Genomic DNA, 10,335 nt, shown 5'->3' with positions numbered 1-10,335 from the left:
GTAGCAAATGGTAAATCCAGGTTGAACCCTAGAGACTGAATTATTAAATTTCATGCACTTGTGTAATGGAAAATGGAAGAGACAAAGATGATGGGGGTTTTGTAACACAAAATCAGAAGAAATCAGAAAGTCAAGAACTAAATATGAAAATCTCAATTTAAATAAACTTCAATCCAAGGTAATTCTCATTCCACTGCATTGATTTGATCATAGACAAAAGAAATACAATTATCTCTTATTGAATACTTAACGTAGATTTACCAAACAGTGAGATAAACCCCTGACTTCCCTATACTCATCAATTCGAGCCCAGCACTCTTGTTGACTCTAATTATTAACTGAATTGGTATTAAGCAATCCTCATCAAATTAATAACTACTTTAAGAATTGGAAGTAGTTAAGCTGAACAATAATTTATGAAGCATAAATCATTTAATTCACCCTATTGTTTCCTTAGGTTATTATTGAAAATTGGGATCATAATCAATGAAACTTAATTGCTACTCATGTTCAAGCTTACACAACAATTACGGATTATGAAGATGAACTAGCAATTGATCTCATCAAACAATTAACTAATAGGCCTTTTTAGCAAATCATTCAATAAATCAAAGATAAAGAAATCAGAAAACAATAGATATTCAAAAAGACATAAATTAAATTAAGAACCTGGTCTCACAAATCAAGCAAAAGAACTTGAATCCCCTGAACTGAATTAAAAACTTAGCCACTCATTTTCATGGCTTACAGAAAAATAAAGAAAAGAAATCTAAAACGTGAATGGAGAGTGAAAGTCTTTCTGATGTCGAGAAAGGCCCCCTGGAATGTCTGCTACCTCATCTATTTATAATAAATGGTCTAGGGTTAGGTTTCTTTTAGAGTCTCTGTCAAAAACTACAACTAGAGCAAAATCAGGAAACTGAGTGTCGACAGATACACGGCCCGTGTATCACTACACGGCCCATGGCTGTGTAACCTATTGGAGCTGAGTGGGCATGTTTTGCATTAGCACAGAAAGTTACACGGGTCTCCAGGATTTACACGGGTCAAGTTACATGGCCTGTGTACTTTGTTTCTTCTTTGGTTCTCTGGATTTCTTCTAGCAGAATGTTACACGGGTCTCCAAGATTTACACGGGTCAAGTTACATGGCCTGTGTACTTTGTATCAACCACGCTTCTCATTCCTTCAACCTTTCCAAGTTTCCTTCCACACTTCTATATTCTGGGACTTCACCAAAACCCTGAAAAATATAGAAAGAGTCAGATTAATGCAAATGCTAACAATTTCTCCATTTAACATAATTATTTCAACAACTCTCTAAACATATGCCTAAAAGATAATTATACTTTAATCAACTAAATTAGGTATAAAGATACCCTAGAAATACTCAATGTGATGGAAGTAAAATTAATAAATTATGCACTTATCGAATTTTCCCACACTTATTCCATGTTTGTCCTCAAGCATGACTTAAATTCTCAATCAAATCCACTTAGAAATTCCTTAACTTCACCTTATCACAACATTCTCTAACAAGAGATTAAAAGTTTGAAAAAAAAAAAAAGAGGCATGTAAGGTAACAACCATCACAACAAATTCCATCAATACCATACCAATATATCAACAATTTTTCAACACAAAACAAAAGGCTTGAAATCAATTAAGCTCACACAATTAAAGTTCCATAAAATTTTAAGTCAATACATACCAAAACACAAGGCTAATTTATCAAGGCACAACAATTATAGCTCTTTGCAAATCTTAGGGGAGATAGAATGCCCCTTTTATTTATTTATTTATTTGAAATTGGTACTTCTCTCTTGTCACAGTTATATTTTTTTTCTTTTTTTTTTTCAATTGTCACCTTTTGAAAAGTACCTTGCTCATATCCTAGCCAGCTTTTGGCTTTAGAATCGACATGAGGTTCATGAAGAACCCTGGTTAGTTTGCTTAAATAAAATAGTAGAGCAATTTTCAAGTTCAACATTTTATTTCCCCCAATATATGCATCTACATATTATAAAGTGCCCTGATAGATTCAACAAAGTTCTGAAATATGCATGACACTAGTTTAAAGCACACATAACTAATCATTTCTTCATTAAATCAAGCCTAAATGATTTATTCAGAAAAATTTTGCTCTATGGTGTGGAGAAGAGGGAAAATCCATCATTAAAGTTACTATTACCTTGCCTAAAATCTCAAAAATTCAATTTAAAGTAGAAAAGTTATTTCAAGGACAAAGCACTTCTCTCCGAGAGTTAATATAAAATCATGAATCAAGATTATAAGAATAATTTTTTTTTAATTAAAGCAATAAATTTTTCCTCCCCCACACTTAAAACTTATATTGTCCCCAATGTAAAGCCCAAATGCAAAAGAAAAGAAAAAAAATGCTAGAAAATAAAATAAAATAAGGGAAAGAAAACAAATCTGATTGTGGCTAACAAGCCAACCATGGGTTGCCTCCCAAGAAGCGCCTTTGTTTATCGTCGTTAGCTCGACATGGCAAAGCTCTTTAATCCTCATAAATTGGGTTACTCAATTTGAGCTCCTCCACTGTATGCTCCTGAAACCCTTCATAAAATGGCTCAAGTCTATGACCATTGACCTTGAACACCATATTAGTTCCTAAACTTTGAATTTCAACTGCACCATAAGGAAACACATTAGTAACAACAAAGGGTCCAACCTAACAAGAATGCAACTTACCAGGCAACAGCTTCAATTTGGAATTATACAATAAAACTTTTTGTCCAACCACAAACTGCTTCTTTAGAATTAGTTTGTCATGGAATGCCTTGGTCTTTTCTTTATAGATCTTAGAGTTCTCATAAGCCTCAAGTCGAATTTCCTCTAATTCCTGCAATTGTAATTTTCTTTCCACACCAGCAGTATCCAAATCCAAATTACATTGTCTAACAGCCCAATAAGCCTTATGTTCTAACTCTATAGGAAGGTGACACAACTTACCAAATACCAATCTGAAGGGGGACATACCTATGGGTGTCTTATAAGCAGTCCTATAAGCCCACAATGCATCATCAAGTCTAAGGCTCCAATCTTTTCTATTTGGCTTCACTGTTTTTTCCAAAATAGACTTGATCTCTCTATTAGACACCTCTGCTTGCCCACTTGTTTGAGGATGATAAGCTGTAGATACTCTATGGAAAACACCATATCTCCTCAACAATGCCTCAACAGTTTTATTACAAAAATGTGTGCCCTGGTCACTGATTATAGCTTTAGGAACTCTAAGCCTGCTAAAAATGTTTGACTTGATAAAACCTACGACAGCTTTAGAATCATCAGTCCTGGTGGCTTTGGCTTCCACCCATTTCGAAACATAATCAACAGCAAGTATTATATAAATAAAGCCAAAAGAAGAAGGAAATGGACTCATAAAATTAATACCCCACACATAAAAAATCTCACAAACAAGTATTGGATTCTGAATCATCTCACTCCTACGGGTTAAACTTCCTATTCTTTGACATGCATCAAATGAATCACCATACACAGTAAAATCATCCATGAACACCTCAATGCAAGTATCAATATAATATGAAAATATGCTCATCATGCATCTCTGAAATATGGCAGGTGCATTACAAAGCCCGAAGGGCATCCTTCTAAAAGCAAAAGTTCCAAAAGGGCAAGTGAAGGTAGTCTTCTCTTGATCCTCCGATGCAATCACAATTTAATTATATCCAGAGAAGCCATCAAGAAAGTAGAAATAAGACTTACCTGCTAACAGCTCAAGCATCTGATCAATGAATGGCAAAGGGAAGTGGTCCTTTCTTGTTGTTGAATTCAACTTGTGGTAGTCTATACACATTCGCCATCCACTCTGAATCCTTGTTGGAACAAGTTTATTATCTTGATTTGCTACCACATTGACTCCTGATTTTTTTTAGCACTACATGGATTGGACTTACCCAATTGCTGTCTGAAATTGGGTAAATAACTCCTGCATCCAGTAGCTTTAAAATCTCCTTCTTCACAACCTCTATCATCTGTGGTTTCAACCTCCTTTGACTTTCTCTACTCGGTTTAGCCTCATCCTCCAATAAAATACTGTGCATGCACACTGATGGATTTATACCTTTGATGTCAGCTATTGTCCATCCAATTGCTTCCTTATGTATTCTCAAAACCCTAATCAATTTGTCTTCTTAAATCTTTGTTAAATTACTTGAGATGATAACTGGAAGTGTCTCATTGTCTCCCAAGTAAACATACTTCAAATGCTCAGGTAAAGGCTTGAGTTCAAGAGCTGGTGCCTGCACCACAGAAGGTAATAATTTTGTGTGAGATACAAGTAAGTCAATCTTTGATACTCCATACCTTTTTGGAGCAGGAGGTAATGACTGCAGTGTCGTTACTGCCTCTTGAACCTCTACACTTAATGGCTGACTGGTACTGACTTCTTGAATTCCTTAACTAATCACCACTTTTAACTCATCCTTCATGCTTAATTTAAAAACATCCTGCACAATTGTATAAACAACATCAATAGAAAAGACAGAATGATCATCAGTAGGATACTTCATGGCATCAAATATATTAAATTTGACAATCTCTCCAAACTCCATAGTTAAGGTGCTATCATCCATATCAATTTTTCTCTTAGCAGTTTTTAGGAAAGGTTTTCCAAACAGAATCAAAGCTGACTTTGATGTGGGAACACTATCCTCCATATCTAAAATGTAAAAATCTGCTGAAAAAATCAATTCTCCAACCTGCACCAAAACATCCTCAACTACTTCCAATGGGTAAGCATTAGAATGATCAGCTAACTGAATAATGACACTGGTTTCTTTCAAAGGACCCAAATTTAAAGTTTGAAAAACTGAATTTGACATAACATTAATAGATGCTTCTGAATCTGCCATTGCACGTTCAAATTTAGAATCACTTATTCTGCAGGGAGTAGAAAATAACCCTGGATCCTTACACTTAAGAGGTAATTTTTGCTGAATTAATGCCGACACATTTTCCTCCACATTGATCTTTTCATTATTCCTCAACACTGATCTTTGTAGTGCATAATTCCTTAAGGAATTTAGCATACTTGGGAACTTTTTTTATTGTATCAAGTAAAGGTATATTCACCTCACCTTCCTGAAAGTCTCCAAAATTTCTTTCTCTTATTCTTCTTTTTTATTTTTAGCCAACTTGCATGGGAATGGAGGAAGAACATAATTATTAACCTTATTCAGTTTAGGTTTAGTATTTACCTCAACTTCAGGAACTTCAGACACTTTTTCTCCCTGCTTCTTCTTTGGCTCATGTAGAGTTTGGTTATTAACTTCTTTCCCACTCTGCAACAGTATAGCACTCGCATTTTCTTTGGGGTTCATGACTGTTTGTGATGGAAGCTTTCCAGAACCTTGAGCTTCAAGCATGCTCACAGATGAAGGTAACTGACCAATCTGCCTCTCTATGTTTTGAATGCTATTTTTGGTCTCCTGTTGAAACTGTTGGGTATTATTAGCTAAGGCTATAACAATTTCATCAAGTGACATACCTTGATTTGAAGGAGGCGGAGGTGGATGTGGTTGATTCACTTGTGGTCTTTACTATTGGTATCGGTTTTACGCCGGTTGATTCATATAACTCAAATTGGGATGATCTCACCATCCTGGATTATAAGTACTAGAAAAGGGATCATACCTGCATTGTGGCTGTCCATAATGTCCTACTATATTAGCATGTTGCATTGATTCATCCTCTTATAACGCAGGACACATATCAATAGTATGACCCAAACCCAAGTAAATTCCATATACCTTAACAGTTTGCATGTTCCCTACAGCTAACTGCCTTTCCAAAGAAGTTAAATCAGAAATCTGTTTCTCAAGGTTAGATGTATTTACCTCATTAACCTTCATAGGTGTGCGATCCATTCTCATTCCAAACTGTTGAGAATTCACTGCCATGTTAGCAATCAGTCTCTTTGCTTCTTCTGGTGTCTTGTCAACCAAAGCTCCTCCACTAGCAGCATCTATCATACTGCGGTCCATTGGTAGAAGTCCTTCATAGAAATATTGAATCAAAAGCTGCTCACTTATTTGATGATAGGGACAGCTTGCACACAGCTTCTTAAATCGCTCCCATTACTCATGCAAGCTCTCTCCATTGTACTGCCGAATGCTACAAATTTCTTTTCTTATATTAGCAGCACGAGAAGCAGGAAAATACTTCTCCAAAAATATCTATTTTATCCCATTCCATGAGTTGACAGATCCAGAAGAAAGGTAATACAACCAATCCTTAGCTGTGCCCTCCAGTGAGAAAGGGAAAGCTCGAAGCTTGATCTGATCCTCTGAAACTCCTTGAGGTTTCATGCTAGAACACACAACATGAAATTCCTTTAGATGCTTATGTGAATCCTCACCTGTAAGACCATGAAACTTAGGCAACAAATGGATTAGTCCAGATTTCAATTCAAAAGCAACATTCAAAGCAGGGTATTAAATACACAAAGGCTGTTGGTTTAGATAAGGAGCAACCAACTCTTTCAAAGTTCTAGCAGCCATGGTTTCATTTTCGTAATTTGAATCTGAATCCGAATCTAAACTTAACTTCTTTGGAGATTGGACTCCTTCAGATGTACTTAGAATCAGCCTACCTTGCTTAGCCCATGTTCTCAACTGTTTAACTGTTTTTTCTAATTCTGGGTCAAAGATCAACTCACCAGATTGAGAAGTTCTTATCATAAACAAAAAGAAATCAAAGTAAAAACAGAAAAATGCTTCAAAACCCTAGAAAACAATAGAATTTGGCCTCAAGAGGATGGGGCCAAGAAATCCTATGGATTGATTGGTCTTGATCAGAGCGTCGTTTCCTTCAAAATAGGTATAGACCTCTCTCCAAATTCAACCAAAATTTTATCGATGAATATTAACACCGTAATTTTTTCTAAAAACCTAAAAATAACAACACTTAATAAACAAAATTAATAACAAAATACCCTAACACTAAAAACACGAAAATCCAATGAATTTCAGTCCCCGAAAATGGTACCAAAATTTCTTGTTGGCCATCAAATCCACCAGAAATAAAATTAACTGAAATTACCAATTATGAAATATTTTCTATAGCAAATGGTAAATCCAGGTCAAACCCTAGAGACTAAATTATTAAATTTCGTGCACTTGTGTAATGGAAAACAGAAGAGACAAAGATTGGGGGGGGGGGGGGAGGGGGGGGGTTGGTTTGTAACACAAAATCAGAAGAAATTAGAAAGTCAAGAACTAAATATGAAAATCTCAATTTAAACAAACTTCAGTCCAAGGTAATTTGCATTCCACTGCATTGATTTGATCATAGACAAAAGAAATACAATTATCTCTTATTGAATACTTAACGTAGATTTACCAAACAGCGAGACAAACCCCTGACTTCTCTGTACTCATCAATTCGAGCCCAGCACTCTTATTAACTATAATTATTAACTGAATTGGTATCAAGCAATCCTCATCAAATTAATAACTGCTTTAAGAATATGAAGTAGTTAAGCTGAATAATAATTTATGAAGCATAAATCATTTAATTCACCCTATTGTTTCCTTAAGTTATTATCGAAAACTGAGATCATAATCAATAAAACCTAATTGCTACTCATGTTCAAGCTTACACAACAATTATGGATTATGAAGATGAACTAGCAATTGATCTCATCAAACAATTAACTAATAGGCCTTTTTAGCAAATCATTCAATAGATCAAAGATAAAGAAATCATAAAACAATAGATATTAAAAAAACATAAATTAAATTAACAATCTAATCTCACAAATTAAGCAAAAGAACTTGAATCCCTTGAACTGAATTAAAAACTTAGCCACTCATGTTCATGGCTTATAGAAAAATAAAGAAAAGAAATCTAAAACGTGAATGGAGAATGAAAGTCTTTCTGATGCCGAGAGAGGCCCCCTGGAATGGCTACTACCTCATCTATTTATAATAAATGGTCTAGGGTTAGGTTTCTTTTAGAGTCTCTGTCAAAAACTACAACTGGAGCAAAATCAGGAAACTGATTGTCGACGGATACACGGCCCGTGTATCACTTCACGGCCCTGGGCCGTGTAACCTACTGGAGTTGAGTGGGTATGTTTTGCATTGGCACAGAAAGTTACACGGGTCTCCAGGATTTACATGGGTCAAGTTACACGGCCCGTGTACTTTGTTTCTTCCTCGGTTCTCTGGATTTCTTCTGGCGGAATATTACACGAGTCTCCAAGATTTACACGGGTCAAGTTACACGGCCCGTGTACTTCGTATCAACCACGCTTCTCAATTCTTCGACCTTTCCAAGTTTCCTTCCACACTTCTTTGTTCTGGGACTTCACCAAAACCCTAAAAAATACAGAAAGAGTTAGATTAATGCAAATGCTAACAATTTCTCCATTTAACACAATTATTCCAAAAACTCTCTAAACATATGTCTAATAGATAATTATATTTTAATCAACTGAATTAGGCATAAAGATACCCTAGAAACACTCAATGTGATGGAAGTAAAATTAATAAATTATGCACTTATCACCTACTTATCTCGTAAGTGTCCACTGTATTTATCCCGATATCTCATATCAGATGGCACGTGACTCACCATTCCATATATATCAGTATCTCATAGTGATCAATGGAGATAAAAGAAGGTGACAGCTCTTTGGATATAATGTGCCCACCTAAATGTCCTTTAGCTGTGAACTCTAATTTACAGCAAATGTCCCATATATTCTATTACTCATATTCTTATCACATAAGAATAGAATATATGACATATTGCTGATGGACAATTTCAAATAAATATGTTATTAAATATATTCAACTTTTAAATTAAATGTTTATTGCCATTAATTTATTTACAATGTTATTTACAAGTTACAAGATTAGTGCATGCTTTAGAGCACACACAACTAACAGATACCTCTCAGTAATAGACTCTTCCAAAGTTGATTCCAACCATACTTACTGTCATAACTCTTATCCTTGCATTTATGAGTGACTTGTGACTACCACTCATATATATCTCTTTCTGCTCTATCTCTTATTTTCTTTCTATCACTTATTTTCATTCATGTTTCCTTATAAAGTGACCCTATTGGTCATACTGAAAATGCTTACCTAACTTATTGGTCATACTGAAAATGCTTACCTAACCCTTGATCGCAGACCCCATAACTATTATCTCACCATCTCTACTCAGGTCCTAAGTCTATGTGCACTTTCCACCATCCTTTTTGTTTGTCTTGCCTATTTGAACCAACAAGTTTACTTTTATTTAACTTAGTACTTATTAGTTTGCTCTTTTGCCTAATTGGACCATTCAAGACACCATTGCACATCCTATAATCTTTGCTTGCTCTGGTTGCATTCCTCAACTAACTTTCCTCATACTGTTAGAAGTTTAAATGGATCTCATCCCATTGCTATCTACTCCATCTTGGGAAATAAGAATAGGCAGGGTTTGATCTATATCCTATAACTCTAAACTCTATGCTTAACTCCTGACACTGTCCAAACTATGACCTGCTCTAAGTCCTACACTTCTGGATTCTATATCTTGACAATTATCCTCACTCATGTAATCTCATTCTGGGCTTTTTAATATTGTCTCTCAGTTCGTTCTATTTACATTACCCATGATAACACTTTATGTGCTTTATATCCCACTTTGATTCTCCTAATCTTGTCCTATTTTTGGCTATTTGGTTCGCTCTTTAATCCATCTCTTTTATGTTACTCAAAATAGCACCTTGATTACTTTATTCCTTAGCTCTACTCTTCTTCTTGAGTTGACCACTATGCTAGATAACTATATTTTTCAGTGTCTCTGCTAGGTTATCTTTACCATTGTGCTACTCAGAATTGGTCTTTTAACCACTCTAATTAGCACTTCCACTTCAATTCAAATTTTTTTCCTATTACATCTGAAACCAACTATCCAAATTTTTATTTTTATATTTCCTTTTATCTATCGATATTCTATGACTTTCTTTTTTTTTAATTATTTACAGTCATTGTCCTTTCTTTTGCTTAAATACAAACTACTCTCTATTACCTCAAAGAGGGGATCTGAAGGGATTCTATTTCCTTATATCCACTAAATTAGTCAAAACTTAAGATACTGGGTATCCAAACCCGTCATTCAAATTAAAGGCTTTACATCCATCATGATCTGATCACTTATAGCTTCTACAATGATACTTGTACCATTTCCAGGATACATGAGCTGACAACTCTCTACCACACTCTACAGACCCATTTGGGACATTATTCTGTAGGTCACTATCAATAGTAGTAACCTTCTATCTCTCTTA

The 10,335-nt window shown here is 35.1% G+C and overlaps 1 non-coding gene across 1 annotated transcript; it reads left to right on the top strand.

Moving 5' to 3' along the window:
* Positions 1 to 6,074: 6,074 nt before the first annotated feature.
* On the top strand, positions 6,075 to 6,181 carry LOC131178055 (small nucleolar RNA R71). Its single transcript, XR_009147185.1, has one exon. It is a non-coding gene; the product is annotated as a small nucleolar RNA R71 (small nucleolar RNA).
* The last annotated feature ends 4,154 nt before the right edge of the window (positions 6,182 to 10,335 follow it).

Source organism: Hevea brasiliensis, chromosome 2 (assembly GCF_030052815.1).
Source record: "Hevea brasiliensis isolate MT/VB/25A 57/8 chromosome 2, ASM3005281v1, whole genome shotgun sequence".
Classification (NCBI taxonomy): domain Eukaryota; kingdom Viridiplantae; phylum Streptophyta; class Magnoliopsida; order Malpighiales; family Euphorbiaceae; genus Hevea; species Hevea brasiliensis.
This window is presented reverse-complemented; position numbering and strand designations above follow the sequence as displayed.